Source organism: Castor canadensis, chromosome 4 (genome assembly GCF_047511655.1).
Source record: "Castor canadensis chromosome 4, mCasCan1.hap1v2, whole genome shotgun sequence".
NCBI classification, from domain to species: Eukaryota; Metazoa; Chordata; class Mammalia; order Rodentia; family Castoridae; genus Castor; species Castor canadensis.
Window position 1 is genome coordinate 58,263,848 of NC_133389.1, and position 18,403 is coordinate 58,282,250.

Here is an 18,403-nt window from a genome sequence, read left to right on the forward strand (position 1 = left end):
AGAGAGAGAGAGAGAGAAAGAAAGAAAGAAAGAAAGAAAGAAAGAGAGAGGCAGTGTTTCCATGTGGCATTATATTTTGGATCCCATTATGTTTTGCACAAAAAAGCACTCATAAGTCTTATAGAAATAGACTTTAAAACATTTGTACTTTTTCTTTGAACTAATAGCTGAGAAAGGGAAAGCTGAACATTTGAGACAAAACAAAATAGTTAGGTTTACCTTCAACTCCAAGAACAAGAGTTGTTGTAGAATTCAAATGCAGCCATTGAAGATAAAGCATTTGCTGATGAGGAGACAAGAAAACATCACCCCAAATGTCAGTCCTATTTATTGCCCCAGAGCTGAACATCAGAACTGAATTCACATATCACAATGGCCTTGCCATTAATCATAAACTACCTTTTTTTTCTTAAACAAAGTCACATTTTTCTTACTATCAAGAAATTTTGAAGCAAAATGCATTCATGACACTTGGAGATTGATCTTCAGATTCAAAGTATCACAGCAATTAAAGATTTTTATCAACAGCCCTAGCACTGGTGGCTGGCATTTGAAATTCCTGGGAGAGAATAAATGCAGGCAATTGCTGCAGTATAAAGTGTATGTAGTTATAAATCAGCACACTCACCCACTTCCTCTGCTTCTGAGGAGGTAGCAAAGAATCACCCATTCCCATAGTAAACTCACAAAAAGGAAAACATCCTAAGAAATACATTAATGCATTATGCAGTAGGATTCTGTGGCCAATCAACTCCATTCATATTCAGCAAGCCTTAACTAACCTTTTTTTGCAGGATGCTGTATTGTGTACTTGGAAGACTCATATGAGAATAAGCAGTATGATTATGATTTACCCAAAAGATAAGTTTCAATGAAAAAAAGAAAAATGACATTCTGAAAATCAAATATAACAAGCATGAGAGAGATTTTTCTTAGAACAATTATCAAAAGAAACTACCCCTATTTCCAAGGTAATTATAATTTAGGGCTTAGATGCTAGTAGTTTGGGAACAAAATGAATGTAAATATCTGCCCAACCCTTAGTATTTTACCAAAGATAAGATTAAATTTCTTTGGAATTCAACTAAATTTCAACAATTTCCACCATTTATATTTGCACTTGTATACTGCTTCCATCTCCTTTGGTTCTCAGGTTTGGCAGGCTGTCTACCACGTTCATGTCAGACCATTTCCTCTTTCATTACCTTTCTGAAAGGCTTACACTTTAGAGAGGATAAAAATAAGCCATTGGTAGCTAACACTCTGTACATTATGCTCCCTCCCTGTATTTCAATCCCCTGTAGTTTCCCATGATACACAGTAATTTTGAACATCAGCACATTTATTTTCCCATCTTCTGCTATGTAATGCAGAGATGGATCATAGGAGAGACAATGAGACTCATCCATGGCAGATGTTTCCCAGGAGGTTCCTTCACGTGACCACAAACTTGGAATCCTGATTCCTAGAAGTGATTGCTTTCTCCAAGTGCCACCAGGCACAGATACTCACTTCAAATAAGGAGGTGCTTCACTGACGCCCTAGTTACCAACAATTAATTCAAAACTGATTCACTAGAGATAGATCACCTGCCCCAAACTGCCTTGAAAGTAAGGACATTCATACCCACAGAAAATAAATGCCAGGCTCATGGTCATCCAGCTTGTTAGAAAATAACACAAGATGTTTGTTCTAAGATATCCAGCAGTTGGGATTTAAGTTAGGTCTACTATCTCCATTTTATCATACTCAATCAAAATGTACTCAAGACATCTCTTTTATCTCATCCCTGTGGGAAACACTTCCAAAATCTACAATAATGCTATCAACCACATTACTTTATATTATTGAGAAGATAGAAAATGGAACAACATTCTGAGGTCAAGAAGCAAGGAGGAAGTCTGTCACAGTTTATGAACTTTGGAAAAAAGTTGAAGTGGAAATATTTTCTTTGTAGCATGCAGAGAAACACACAGGATCAAAGAAAGTTTTGTGGCATGCTTGATACTGTGAGAGCTGTAGAAACACAGGTTTCCATAGTAGTTTCCATGCAGAGGAAACACTGACATACAAAAACAGGAATCAACGCAGTGGGCTGTAAGGTGCTCATCTGTATTCAGTGGGACGGAGAGCAGTGGAATACCATCTAGGAAGATATGCAGAGCTTTGAAAAGGCCAAAGAGAAGGAATTCATGCAGAAAGTCTCAGCATTTAGCACAGTGAATCAGAGAGGAAAGGAATGCAGTCAAAACAGAAGAGTGCTGGGTAGAGTGGGAAATAAGGTTGGGATTAGTTTCAGGCATATTGTACCAAAACCCCAGCCTGAGGGTTTAGGCCTGATGCATTGTAGAAGATAGTATGCATTCAAGTTCATCTATTCTTTAGACTGTCTTTTGCCATGATTTACTGAAATGATTTCAGAAGCAGAGGTGGAAACCAGGGAGCTGACAAATGAACATGAACATTTATTTTCATTAGTCCTGAGTTGCAGATTTCTGAGCTCTTGATTCAACAGAACAGTGCCTGTCTATCATCTCCCAGAGGAAACTGCATTTTCCCACTTTTGTTCTGGCTTTCTTCAAGCTGAACTGTACATAGTATATATTATACAAGATATGTAGTATAGATATAGTGTATATAACCTATATAGAGTACATATATATTTATGCATAATGTGTACATATATACTCTATAAAGTATATATTCTGCATATATACATATACATTGTACATACATATATACATATCTATTGTTTTCTTTTTATACAACAGTCATTGTTACCATTGTTAGTGAAATGCCAACTTTAAGTATGGACAACAGAATCACCAAATTACTCAACATATTTCTGCCATATTTTGATGTAACATGAAGCAGAGGCCTCTTCTTCTGAAATCATTTTCATACTCCCTAGGGCTAAAACCAAATCCATGAGGTGTTATTACTTAAGCTTCTAGTGACATAAATTAAGGTGTTACCCAAATACACTAAACATAAACTTAATTATTTTTTGCTTTTGCAAAAGAAAAAAGATACAAAGGCAACATGTTTGATGTAAAATACTAGAGACTTCTCTAGAAAATTTCAACTAATTGTCAGGAAATTCAGTACAAATCATTTTTCAGTTTCTTCAGCAACAGAATTAAAGGCCTGATTTTACTGCCTCACACAGTAATTTCTTTAAATATTTGTGTGTAAGAAAAAGGACTTGAGGGAAGTTCAGAGAATTCTGACAACTCATGGAAACAAATAAGCCTGGAGATGCTAATCCAAGTTGAACCACTGACTCTCTGCATTACTACACGCAAATCATTTGCTGTGCAGCTCTCTGGCCAGCCCCATGGCAACAACTCATCAAAAACGATATTAGAAATGAAAATCATACTTTCTGTACAAAGTCCTCTTACTTAACCAGGATTTATTTTACTCCAATGTGTTTTGTAAAATTTATTCAGACATACTCTATTCAGATTCCTTAGGGCAAAAATACATGTGTTCATGTGTTGTATACAAATTAAAATATACTCAACTTAGAGTCCTTAGAGGGAAAGACATATAGACATGGTGTATGTTTCAGGAGAATATATATTCAGTTGGTCTCCATCTCTTCACATTCAACATTTGTGGACTGAGCCAACCTTAGCTCAAAATAGTTTTAAAAGTTATATTGCCGACGGGTACTTTGTAGTTAGAGCTACAATGGTTGTATCTGTACTGAACACATAAGCACTTTTGTACCCTTGTCATTAATCCCCAGAAAATTCAGTATAACAACTATTTACAAAGCATTTATATCACATCAAATATTATATGCAATCTAGGGGTGATTTAAAGTGTACAGAGGATGTGCACAGGTTATAGGCAAATGCTAAGACATTCTGCATAAAAGACCTGAGCATCTTGAATTTCAGCATCTGCAAATGGTCCAAGAATAACTATGTATATATAGATTTTCATTTCCTGTTATGTGAGCATCTTTTATGCTAAACACTTTGAAAAACTATTTCAGATTGTAGTAGTTTGGCTTTTACTCTGCTGAGAAACCTTCAGTAATGAAACTGTATACATCATGAAAAATGTATTTGAAAAGTAGAATGTGTTTTAAAGTCAGTTTGACTCTTCTTGCTCTTTGACACCATGCTTCCTTAGTAGCTCAAGGATATAGGGAATGTGATATTACCAAGAGGAAGGGTGAGGACAACTAGGCAGGAGGAGGAATGCAAACGCTGGGTAACTTCCCAGCACAGAGCACATGTGAACAGCTCTGTCACTGATCGCACCATGTAATTCTGGCACTGATTCTGGCTGAGAAAAGCAACAGAAGTGACAGTGACATTCTGCCAAGGACTCTAGTGGTGTGTGTATTTCCCCTCAGTTCAAAAAGAAAGAAGCCTACAGAAAACAGAGTAAGGGACTAATTATGATTACACTTAAAAATTGGTAATAATTTCCTTGAGAGGGTAAGATCCTAAACTGCCAGGGTAAACAGAAGCTGTAATGATTCACAACAAGGAAATGAGAAAAATAGAGGGCAAAATGCCCCAGTGGCGTGTGAATGCCTAATGGATCAGCATGGTAAGACAGACCACTGACTTGTGGGCAGCAGGGGGGCACTTGGCTGAATCCTCCAGATACAAAGGGAAAATGGAATCTGATGAGAACTGGTTAAGTTGTTAAGCTTACAACATGGATTTATAATGTACATTAGTGTACATACTACCTTATTGGGCAACATTTGGGCTATGTAGATATTTGGTCACTTCGTTTCTATTTCTTTACTAAGCAAAAGTTATGGATTATGGCAAGAGTTATGCATACATATTTTTAAAAACTATTATCAAATTATGTCAGTAAAAAAGCAGAATATCTTGTTAGGATGAACATGTGACTCACTCAATGAATAAAAATCCCCCCCAGTTTTAGGGGTAGGGTTTAGCCTTGAGAAGATCTCCTAGAAGAGTCAAGGATGGATTTAGACAAAATAAAGATTTCTGTTATAACAACCAAGACCACATCTTGGTGAATTACACTTTCTAAAGTTTCCATTTTTAAAGAGCAAGGTATTTCAATTTGGATTTCTATTTTATTATATATTCAATTTCCTACACAGCCTGTAAGATTTTCATGTATCAGTTTTATGTATGTTCTTACATGAAAAATAGTGTTTGAAAAAATTAAACAGTGATGTGATTATGTTTTCCTATGCAAAGGGGAAGAAAAACAGAAATACCATAGTTAAGTTGGAAAAGAAAAAATATATAATATTAAAATGTTACACAATGCAACAAAATTATATTTATTTGGATAAAATTAATAAAATATAATTGATTTCATTTCTCAATGGATAATTCACTGTAGAAACTTCCCCTTGTTTTAGTCCATATTCCAACAGAAAAGTGATCACCAGATGAAAGAAAATAAAAGTGTGGAGGATGTATTAAGTTCATGAACATTTACCTTTTTCTAGTTTTTGGTCATGAATAAAAACCCTGTGTGATGTTAAATCTTGTGATATTGGGAAGAGTGGGAGGCAAGCAGAGAATCTTTCTATCCCTTCATTTTTCTTCATACCTATGACAAATCTCATGAAACATTGATTATATACTGCTTTGCAAGTAAGAATACTGCCAGGCAAACTCAGCAATGCTTTTTCATGATTCTGTGTTCTCTTAGCTACTAAAGCATGTACACATATTTGAATACATTAGCTGTATCCATGTGCATAACAACAATGATTTTTTTTTCACACAGTGCCTAATACATAAATGGGTTCAGAACTTCCAGAAAACATTCATTCACTAGAGGGCAAATAGCTGGGGAACAAATGAAGCAGGAGGTTAGAGAAGTTGAGAAGGCAGAAGTAAAAATTGAGGAGAAAAAAGAGAAAGGCTGAAAGACCATGGGAAATATCAGTGAAAAGACATTTATGAATGTGGAGTATGGAGCCAACTCAAAGAATTAACCCGTTGCTCTTTTCACCTGGAATATCTCTTTAAAAGATGTGGTGGTCCATGCCTGTAATCTAAGCCACTCAGGTGGTAGGAGGATCATGTAAGACTAGCCCTGGCAAAAGCACAAGACCCTATCCAAAAAACAAATTAAAAGCAAAAGGAGGTATAGCTCAAGTGATAGAGTACTTGTCTAGCAAGACCCTCAGTTCAAACCTTGGCACTGCAGAAAAAAAAAAAAAGAAATTTAGGACACAGTCAATTTGACTTGTGCCTTAATCATACACAGCTGGATAGTTTGAGGTATAGACAGATAAATTACTCATTAATTCAATTAGTCAACTTTCTTTCTAGTAAGTGGTAGCAAGAACATTTTGACTAGAAAGTTTTTACTAAAAATTACATATTTGGTGGTTGTCATTGAGAGGCTTAGTATCACTTGGAAAGAGAGAATGTGACCTCTAGAAATCAACCATATTCCTCAGACAACTGAATCACCCCTTGAGATTCACTAGCACTTGGCCTACATGTCATCACATAAAAGAGCATTCAATACTCAGATGCAAAGCCAATGCATTCCGGTAGATATTGTAACTGACAAATAATCTAAACAATCAATTCTTGTCAAAGGGAACTATTGTGGCCTCAGAGAGAAGACACATTGGCTAGTGCATATTTGCTCTCAAACACAAAACATCGACAATCCACTAGAATAATCTCTTTATGCTACATCTACTGCTATCTTTTATTCTTCTACTTTTTGCATCAAATTCTTTGTTACATTCTACTGATCTCACTCTATAATATCGAGGCCTAGAACTCCTTTGAATAAAACATTTTCTATAATAAAAAGGACATGGCCTTGCAAATCCAGGAAGCAGTATGTTTGATTTCAAGATCATGAAAGTTGAAAACAAGAAGATTTATTTTGTCGCTAATCATATCTAATAATGTCTTCACCTTTACCTAAAATAAACAAATAAGCATTATCTTATTTTGGAGAAAGTGGTTTGGTTTATGTTAAGTATTAAAAGGTAAAGTGAGAAAAAGGAAAATTTTAAAGAGTTCATTTGTACAAACAGTAATTCATGAATTAGGCAGTTCCAAACTGGGAGTGGTTTAGGAATGCCATTGAAGGAATGCCAAAGGAAAACTTCTTTATAGGATAAAAACAGAAGTTAAGAAAATGATCAATTACAGTTATATGATTTTCTTATTTTGTTCTATCCTGCTAGAAAGTCCTTGGTTATATAACTATAAGTTAGTTGGGGCTTCTGGTTGGTTAGATGTAGGTTTCATTTTTCTTTAATGCAAGTAGTTAGAATAAATAGCTTTTCATTTGTTTGCAAGTTATGCAAGGTTAAGGTCACCTCTGAGACCTAGTTGGCTTTGTGTTCAAGGATTCTTAATGCTTTGTCTCAATTTTAATTTGAGTATATTGAGTATAAATAGACATCTTTATGGGGTCAAATTACTTTTATTACCTCATAATATATTTTCTAGATAAGACAAGATACATGTTTTACATGGGAAAGGTAGGTGAGGACATTTCTTATACTTTTGAAAAAGCATCAAATTCTTACAAGATGCAACAGCACACTTGTATCAAATAGGTAAATAGCAAAAAGCTAAATTCCTGATTACACTAGAGAAAAAATCTGCATTCTAGTGATGATGTCAACCATGATATAATAACACATGATGAACTTGGTGAAATTTTGTAATGCAAATAAATGTTCATAAGTTAAGTAAAATGAAAGGACTGGAACATCTTAGCTATGATATAGATTGTCTCAAAAAAATCTAGTACTCTAATTTGCTACAGATTCAGCTGCATCAAGAGTGTGGCATAGCTTGACAAAATTTTAACACAAATAGGTTTACTAGTGAAATTACAGTGTGTAATGGAGAAACATGAATATTTCACAACTGATTTTTGTCAGAAAACATCTAGAATATTCAGTTCAGTTTTAGGATGTCCATTTCAAGTGGTCCATTGGTAGAGCTGGCACATGGTGGAATTTGCTCATGACGGAAAGTTCATTGAAGATATCACAGACAGTAAGAAAGGAAGAGAGTAAGCATGAAGCCTGAAAAACAGCTGAAGCAGGGAAACCAGGACACCCATTTGTCATTAGCTGGCCTTCCACCACTACCACAAATACCTGAGATAGGCAGCTTCTAGAACAAGCATTTATTTTGGCTCACAGTTTTGTAGATTTTGATCTGTGATTGGTTGGCCCTGTTGCTTTGGGTCTCTGGTGAGGCAGCATGTTATGGCAGGGAGCATATGTTAGAGGAAAATCATTTACCTTATCACTGGGAAGTGAAAGAGGGGAAAAGGGGCCATGGCTCTATTATACCCTTCAAGGGTACATCCCCAATGACCTGAAGACCTCCCACTATGCCCCACCTCTTAAAGACTTGGGGACCAAGTCTTCATCATGTAGACATTTGTGGACATTTGAGATCCAAACTACAGCATCATCCAAATGGATTCCAATACCTCTATTAGTGCCTAACACCCACAAATATAAAGTTACCATGCATAGTATCCTTCACCTGCTATGAGTGACCTGCCCATACCTACTCACCAGCCCAGTCCTTTGCTCCCACTCTATAGTCTTGTTTCTTATACTTTCCTAACGTTGTTCCTTCTGCTTTTCTACACATCTTGAATCCTCAATTCAAATTTATCTACTTCAGAAAACATTTTGTAGCCCCTTCATCTCTTTTCCACCTGTTGGCCTCATTCAAAGTCCTTGCATCCTATGCATACTGTGTAGTAAATACTTAATTTAAATGAGCTGTGCATCCATGTCTTCTATGGCAGATAATCTGACAATCAGAGATTCTACCTAACCAGACGCTGGTGGCTGTGAATGGATATTAGCTGAGCTGAGCTAAGTGTTCATATTTAAAGGGAAGTGAGCTTCACCATACGCACATGTCAAGCTCCTACAGAGTACCAGGGAGTGAAGCACAGTGAGCTAAGCTATCTAGTGCCAGAAGGAAAGAGAAAGTGAGACAGAAGTTCATCTCAATAGTTGAACAACTTACTAATAACTATATCTGCTCAAAGATGGATTCAAAAGCCTGGTAAGGAAGTTTCTTCACCATCATTGAAAGTCCAGGTCTACTATGTAAAAATGACTCCATTTTTGGAGGCTGTATTAGATCTTTTCTAAGCAATTTTCCAAAGCTGAGATTCTATCTTTTCAGTTATCTTGTCCACGGTGAATGAGCTCAAATTTTATCTGTAAATAATACATCCACAGCAATGTAGTTCTACATTTAGTTCAAACTAAAACTGTTCAAAGAAAATTTTTGCTACAGAGTAGCATGACACAGAGCACAAATTTTCAAAATGAGCTAATACTTAGTACTTCTTCTATCCCTTAATTAAAGAAGAAGAACACTTCCTAAGCTGTCTCTCTGTGTATACATGAAGCATGTATACACAAGCATGTAATGTGTATGTCTAAGAAATTACTGAGGAAGAAATTACTGAGGAGAAAACGCTGAACACTTACAATGTATCCTTCCATTATCATGAACCAGTGGTCACACCTAAGAACAAATAAGGGAGCAATGGCAACAACAAAAAGAACAAATAAGAGGGAAGAATACATTTTGTATTGATACTAAATCAAATTTGTTGGCATTTAATTACTGTCAAAGAAACAAGAATCCTGATCCTAGGTCCAGGTGACAAAAGGAATAGATTTTAACATCCTAATAGACACAGTGATACACAGTCATCCCTTTTCTCCATTGTTCCAAGACCCCCAGCAGATTATGAAACTGTGGGTAGTAGTGCCTTATATTTACGATGTTTGTTACTTTACATATATACTTATGATAAAATAAAATAAAATAACTTATAAGATATAAGAGATTAAGAATGATAAATACTAAAATAAAACAATTATAACAACATGCTGTCATAAATGCTATGGAAATATAATGTGTCTGATTTGCACATGTGTGATAAAACTAATGGGAGAGTACCATATACAGCATGGACTTGCTGGAGGAAGGAATGATTCAAATCCCAAGTGAAACAGAGCAGAATGGGGTATGATTTTATTACACTACTCAGAACTGCACAAAAATTTAACACTTTATCAATTGTTAATTTCTAAATTATTCCATGTAATATTTTCAGACCATGGTTGACCACAGGTAACAGAAATGATGGAAAATGAATATATGGGAAGATAACTGTACATGCAGTATGTGGGCAACAGAGCAGAGTGGTAATAAGCATTCTGTGTCTAGACACCCCTTGGTCCTGAACAGGCCTCCAGTCATCCACAGCTATGTGTCCATAGACAACTTATTTAATTTTAGTGAACCTCAGTTTCTGCATCTGTAAAATGGGTACACTGTTACCTACTGAATAGGTTTATGATGAGGATTAAGTGAGATAAGCCCTGTAAAGCACTAAGAACAGTGTTGGGACATGGTAAGGATTCACAAACACTAGCTTTCATTATTATTTCTAGATACACAGTTGTACAAACAGCTATCAATGTCAAGTAAAACGCTACTACTTATGAGTTATTATTTGCTGGGCTAGACTCAAGGTTATGGGATAATAATCTTAAAATGTTTAGTAAATTACATTCCTTCTCATCAATTATTTCATTCCAAGGGTACTTACCTTACAGAGTTATTAAGATAATTCAACGACTTAATAATGGCAAAGAACTTAGAATAGTGCTTCTGCTAGTTATCTGGTACAATTATCCTTATGCTTTTCATCACTGCAAGTCATCAGATGTATTTAATTTTCTTCATAAAGCCTATCTCTTCTACATTGGTCAACAACTAAGTTCCAGTACAACAGCGGCTTCTGAAAAGGAGCTGTTTTCAAATGGAGAAGAATATTGGCTAGTGACTCCCAGAGCTGCAGAGAAAAATGGTATTAAATACAGCCACCATGAGCATACTAAATCTCTTTATTTATCATGTCCAACTGAGATTTTGTGTCCTTTAACTTTAGATTATACACAAGGCATTAAAAAGAGAGAAGAAAGGGCAACAAAATTAAAACTGGTGACTTGAAGCAATGGTGGAATTTCCTCCTGAAGAGAGTTTGAAATATTTAGTTAGACTAAGTGTTCATTTTTTGCATGGGCAGAAAAATTTTAGTAAACATGGTCGGTAGAATAATAGCTCCAAAGATGGTCATGCCCTAATGCTCCAACTCTGTGACCATGTTAGGCTCCATGGTAAAGGGAAATTACAATTGCAGATAGAATTAAGGTTACTACTAAAGTGACCTTACAATAGGGAAATTGACCTGAATTATCCACGTTGGTCCAATGTAATCACAAGAGTCATTAAAAGTGGTAGGAGGCAGAAGGGGACCACAAAGGATACAATGTGAGAAGAAATTAGCCAGCCATTACTGGCTTTGAAGATGGAAGAAGGGTCCATGGGCCAAGGAATGAAGATGGCTTGTAGAGGCTGCAAAAGGCAAGAATATGATTCTCCCCTGGAGACTGAAGAAAGATATGCAGCTCCACTGACACCACAAGAACCATGGCTGACTTCTTCATGTGTAAGATAATAAATGTGTGTTATATTCAGTCACCAACTTTGTGGTACTTTGTTATAGCATAAACAAAAAACTACCATAGCATCTATCTTCCCAAGCTGCTTTTAATTGTGGAAAATGCAGTAACAACTGTATAAGATTTTAATGAATTCTTCCACTATTACAAATAATTCTTAAGTTTTGAAGTATTAAATAACATGTCAGTAAATTAAACTGCAAATTTTAAGAACTACATATTTTATAAATAGTTCTAAAATCTGATTGCCTGAAAAATACATGGTCAAAGAGGACAAAGAAAATTTTAACAAAAATATCTTAATTTCCATTGAAATTGTAAGTTTAACAAAAGCAGGACCTATACCTGTTCTGTTTATTGTGTCTCAATATCCATTTGGTGACTAGAAATTAAATCTTTATAAACATATAAGGGACTTATTGTCCAGTGATTTAATTATGGTTTATCACAACATATGTTATGAAAGGAGATTGCAAGGAATTCTTTTGACATAATATCTTGTGTATTTTAGTGTTTCATCTTTTAAATAGATTATCATTCCAAACATTAAAACATATGATTGAGATGACATGATTTATAAACATTTCTTCTCAAAATGATCAACTTCTTAACCATTAAAAATAGTTTGATTAGTATTGAATAAATTGTTAAATCATAATAAACCATAGTTTTTGTAGTCAAAGTTTAAGGATCACATATTTAAATTAAATATTAATATTATTAAATTAAATTAAAGATATTTCCCCACAGTTTCTGATAAATACAAATAGGTCATATGTGCTTTTCTAAATTGCATTTTGGAAGAACATGGATATGTTAGGCAAAATCAGTAATAAAATGGAAAGTCTGTACAGTCCTACTAGAAGTTTCTTCTCTTTTTAGGAAAAGGATATAGAGATTCCTAGGAGCCAGGGAAATTCCGATGCAATGAACTAAAAATAGAATGGGAAAGAGAAGAGGTGGGGTATGTACCATATGCTGTATTTGGGAACAGTTTGCAGTCCCCATCTGTACACTTGGATCCCCTTCCTCTAGACCACCAGATGTATATGCTAAACTCAGCTCCACTGATGAGCTCATATTTTGAGATCCAATCTGGTCAGAAGAACAAAGCCTAATGTCACTGGCTAGCTGGCACTGCATAAGACTTTGCTCTTGGTCCTTGATCTCTCTATCAACTGCTACATTACTGCCCTTGAACCCATAACTGGTTCATAAGATTCATTCTCCACCTACATTTATCTTCAACTCTATACTCTCCTCCTTCTTTGCCTCTGCAGTATGCAATTTTTCCCAAGCAGTCAGCTACAGTGCTTCTCAGAACCTGCCTTGCGCCAAATCCTGAAAGGACTCCTTTACTTCCACTAGATTTTTTTACCCCCTCTTCAACTTTTAGCAGCAAAGGATGGAAATGACCCTGAGGTATTTCAGCTTCCAAAAATGGTTCTAGAAGCTCTCGTCCAGCAGAGGCAAATTTGAGGCAATTTGAGGACAACAGACGGCAGTGTTTTCCAGGTGCATCAAAGCTGCCATGGTCCATCAAAGCCATAAGGATGGAGTCTTTCACCACACAGAATGTCTCAGACTCTCTTTCTTTCCTTAGTGTACCAAATTTCTCTCATAGAATGACAGGACTTACTCAAGTTGATATAATTAACACAAAATTGTTCAGTATGCAGAATTTTACTTTGGTATTTTATTTTATAAAATGTGCTTATTAATCCCAGTGACTTCATAAAATATGAAATTTGTGGAATACAGGAAAAGAAAACATTTTGACCAGGGAGCTATTTTTCTTTTAGCTGATTTTTCAAAATAAATGATATTTAATAAAACTACCTCATTAGCACCAACTCCTATCACTTTTCTTACAACCTTTCTATAAATAAGGATTCCGTCTGCTATAAAACTAGTAGTCCTCAATTTGGGAAAGAATGTGATTGAGTTTGTGAAGGATAGAGCATGAAGAGATGCCACTAACTGCCTGCTTGGGTGATGAGGAAAACAATGACAGGAGCTAGGAAGCTTAGAAAATCAACATGACAGAACTGGGGAGTAAATACTTCTTTAAGCACCAGAGGTCTCTGAGTGGGCAACTCTCTTTGAGTGCTTAGCTAGCTGAAAGCAGAGGACACAGAATTCTTCAGGGCTGGATACACAAGTCCTTCACTTCTTTATTTGTTCATTTTTTTCTATCTTTCACTGCTCATGGGTTTCCGTTAGAAGGATAAAAGGAAAGAATGAAAGTAAAAATGATTATCTTAACCGCTGCTTCATACTTCCAATAAACTGGTGAGGAAGTTAAAACTGGAAGCTCAATAATGGTTGAGTATATTTCAGAAAATTGTATTTCCCCAGGTCTTACTATGATAACCAGTTGCATTCTGTGAAGTGAGTCCTCTGACTTTTTAAACAAAGGCTGCTGAAATCAGCACATGGGCCATATGTATAACTTTTACTATCTCAGTAAGCAATAGAAGCAAACAATTCTTTTTTAAAAAAAGAGTAATATTTATATGAATGTGACATTCTGGGCAAATCTGCCACAATAAACATGGGTGTGCAGGTGCCTCATCACAGTGCTGAGTTAATATCCTCGTATACTTATTCACTCATTCACTGAAATATGAATTTGTTGTATAACTCTTCTCCTCTTGCCTCTGTTCTCTTTGTGCTTTGTGTTTTCCTTTTGTCTGGAACTTCTTATGATAATAGCTCCTCAAAAATGCAACTATCTGCCAGGCGCCAATGGCTCATGCCAGTAATCCTAACCACTCAGGAGGCGGAGATCAGGAGGATTGCAGTACAAAGCCAGTCCCAGGCAAATACTTTTGGAGACCCCATCTTGAAAAAACTCATCATAAAAAAGGAGTGGCAGAGTGGCTCAACCAGTAAGACTACCTGTCTAGTCAATGTGAAGCCCTGAGTTCAAATCCCAATGCTGCCAAAAATTCAACTATCCTAGTGAGATAGTTAGAAGATCAGTAATTGTTTCCATCTCTATAACATAAGGCAAACACACACACATATAGACGTCATATCTTACGAACCTAATAATTCAGTATGCTACTGTCTTTTGTTATTTTTTATTTTTTAATTGTTATTTTATTCATATGTGCATACAATGTTTGGGTCATTTCTCCCCCCTTCCCCCACCCCCTCCCTTATCTCCCCCTTGCCCCCTCCTTCTGCCCCCCCTTACCTCTTGCTACCCAGCAGAAACTATTTTGCCCTTATCTTTAATTTTGTTGAAGAGAGAGTATAAGCATTAATAGGAAGGAACAAGGGTTTTTACTAGTTGAGATAAGGATAGCTGTACAGGGAGTTGACTCACATTGATTTCCTGTGCGTGGGTGTTACCTTCTAGGTTAATTCTTCTTGAACTAACCTTTTCTCTAGTTCCTGGTCCCCTTCTCCTATTGGCCTCAGTTGCTTTAAAGGATCTGTTTTAGTTTCTCTGTGTTGAGAGCAACAAATGCTAGCTAGTTTTTTAGGTGTTTTACCTATCCTCACCCCTCCCTTGTGTGCTCTCGCTTTATCATGTGATCAAAGTCCAATCCCCTTGTTGTGTTTGCCCTTGATCTAATGTCCACATATGAGGGAGAACATACGATTTTTGGTCTTTTGGGTCAGGCTAACCTCACTCAGAATGATGTTCTCCAATTCCATCCAGTTACCTGCAAATGATAACATTTCGTTCTTCTTCATGGCTGCACAAAATTCCATTGTGTATAAATACCACATTTTCTTAATTCATTCGTCAGTAGTGGGGCATCTTGGCTGTTTCCATAACTTGGCTATTGTGAATAGTGCCATAATAAACATGGGTGTGCAGGTGCCTCTGGAGTAACCTGTGTCACAGTCTTTTGGGTATATCCCCAAGAGTGGTATTGCTGGATCAAATGGTAGATCAATGTTTAGCTTTTTGAGTAGCCTCCAAATTTTTTTCCAGAGTGGTTGTACTAGTCTACATTCCCACCAACAGTGTAAGAGGGTTCCTTTTTCCCCGCATCCTCGCCAACACCTGTTGTTGGTGGTGTTGCTAATGATGGCTATTCTAACAGGGGTGAGGTGGAATCTTAGTGTGGTTTTAAATTGCATTTCCTTTATTGCTAGAGATGGTGAGCATTTTTTCATGTGTTTTTTGGCCATTTGAATTTCTTCTTGTGAGAAAGTTCTGTTTAGTTCACTTGCCCATTTCTTTATTGGTTAATTAATTTTGGGAGAATTTAGTTTTTTAAGTTCCCTATATATTCTGGTTATCAGTCCTTTGTCTGATGTGTAGCTGGCAAATATTTTCTCTCATTCTGTGGGTGGTCTCTTCAGTTTAGAGACCATTTCTTTTGTTGAGCAGAAGCTTTTTAGTTTTATGAAGTCCCATTTATCTATGCTATCTCTTAGTTGCTGTGCTGCTGGGGTTCCAATGAGAAAGTTTTTGCATATACTTATTAATTACAGAGTATTTCCTACTCTTTCCTGTACCAACTTTAGAGTTTGGGGTCTGATATTTAGATCCTTGATCCATTTTGAATTAATATTGGTATAAGGTGATAGTATGCTACTGTCTTAATGCTATGATTATTACTACATGCAACCTACACTCTGTGCTCCTAATCTTTGGAACTTCTAATTGGAGGTGAAGATGATAGGCTCTATCAGTGGGAAATGATAATGATTACTTGCTATTTGTCCTTTGCAGAAATATTTTATTGCCTACAGAATAACACAAACTAAACTGTACAGTTTACTGAGAGAGCTCTCACCACCTCAATTTTTTAAATAAACACTACAATTGGAAGATATGTCAATAATCATAAAGTCCAATCTTGCACTCAGAGGAAGTATTCCCGTCAGATGGTGTACTACTTACCTGTAGCTGTCATAACAAACGACTCCCAAATTTTGCAACTTGAAATAACAGGTGTACATGACGGTACATGCTTGTAATCCCAGCCCTCATTATGCTGGTGTAGGAGGATGGGGAGTTCAAGTCCAGCCTGGGTACATAGCAAGACTCTGTCTCAAAAACAGACAAACACCACAACCTCTTATCACCTCACACAATGGTATGGGTATCTGGGACCAGGTTAAATGAGTGGTTGTGGCTGAGAATCTCTTGTGGGGCCACAATTAAGCTGTCTACAAGGGAGGCAGTGATCTGAAGGCTAGACTGGGATAGGAAGATCCACTTCTAATCTCACTCATATGGCTGTTGGCAGAAGGCTTCAGGTCCTCACCACACAGCTCATGCCCGAGGACCATTCACATGATGCCTGGCTCTGTCCAGAGTGGTGATCCATGAAAGTGAGAGAGATGGACCACTACTTACGATGCTGTGTCTTCTACAATCTTACCTAATCCCTTCTGCCATGTTCTTGGTCACACAGAATTACAGTCTTGTGCTGAGGATTGATGCTATTGTCAGTCAACATTGCACCATACTATGGAGGCCCCACAAGATCATAATGGAGTTAATTTAAATTATTGTGCTAGGGGTACTTTGTGACATGCAAGTACTTGCAATACATCATAGTTGAACTCACCCCTTGAAGGTAAAAAAGTCTTGTCACCGAGAGTGCTGTAGATTTTATAACATTATAGGGCAACACACTAGGCACATGTTTATGGCCATGCTGGTGTAAAAGAAAACTCTACTGTGCTGCCAATCAACAAAAAATGTACAGCACATACAATTATGTACAGTACATAATACCTGATCACAAGAAACATCTATGTTACTGGTTTTTGTGTTCACTATACTATAATTGTCTCTATTATTTCCTTCTATGGTATGCTGCTATGTATAGAACACATTTACCATAAAACTGTCTTAAGTGTTAGGAAGCTCAGGTATCCCTTATTTATTCCATTTCTTCACTACATCAGGAGACCGTGTTGAGTTATTGACCTGTAGTATCTGGGTTGGTATGAGTACACTCTATGAACTTCACACAATTGCCAGATCATGACTCCGAACACATCCCATTGTTAAGCCACATGTGATTGTGCTAAAATTTGGCACAGGACTACATAGGGTGTAAATCCCAGGAGGTGAAGGTCATGGAGGCCCTCTTGGCTTCTGAGAGGATGACCATCCATCCTATCTCTGTATAATTAAAACTGCCTTCATAATAATTTAGGGGATATAAATAATTAAAGTTCACTTGACTTTCATAGAATATATACATACATAATTTCATAAATATTGCAATATGAAAGTTTCAATTTGACCACTGTTTTTCAGAATTCTTCAAAAGGAAAAAATACATGTTTGAATGATATTATTCTACAATATGGCTAGGTTGAAAGCATACCAGGGAAGGGAAAATAGTGACTGAAGGAGAAAGGTTCACGTGAATGTTCATAACTGGAAATAAATGCTTGTCAGTGCTGATGTAGTTGTTAGGATAACAATTTAACCTATTCTTCTTGCCACACTGACCCTAATTCATCTCTCTTCTCTTCACTTCACATAGACCAGAGTTTTAATTTTCTAATTTTAGCAATAAGGGTTGCAGATTAGAGCTGTTCTCATGTTCTATAGCTTCAACTCCATTTATGTAATTGTTTTACTAAAGTGTGGCAGACTTGATAGGTTTCTACAAGAGTTTTTGAGATATTAAAACTAGAAAGTATTATTTTGAGAAGGACTAACTATTGAACTTAAAATACTCCATATGTACATATTCTTATTTTAAAGATAATACATTTCACAAATGTCCTTGTCTGAAAACACAAGAATCAATGAATTAAACCAATGTATTTAATAAGTACTTAGTTTGTTCCAGTGTCAATTTTAAGGAAAAATACATTACACTGGTCTCCCTCCCTCCCATCTCTCTCAGCAGTCCTTCTGTCCTACATTACCACTATGAT

At 36.3% G+C, this 18,403-nt stretch overlaps 1 protein-coding gene across 7 annotated transcripts in view; it reads right to left on the reverse strand.

Moving 5' to 3' along the window:
• The window catches only part of Dlgap1 (DLG associated protein 1), an 888,020-nt gene that overhangs the window by 689,400 nt on the left and 180,217 nt on the right, over positions 1–18,403 (reverse strand). The window lies entirely within an intron of this gene.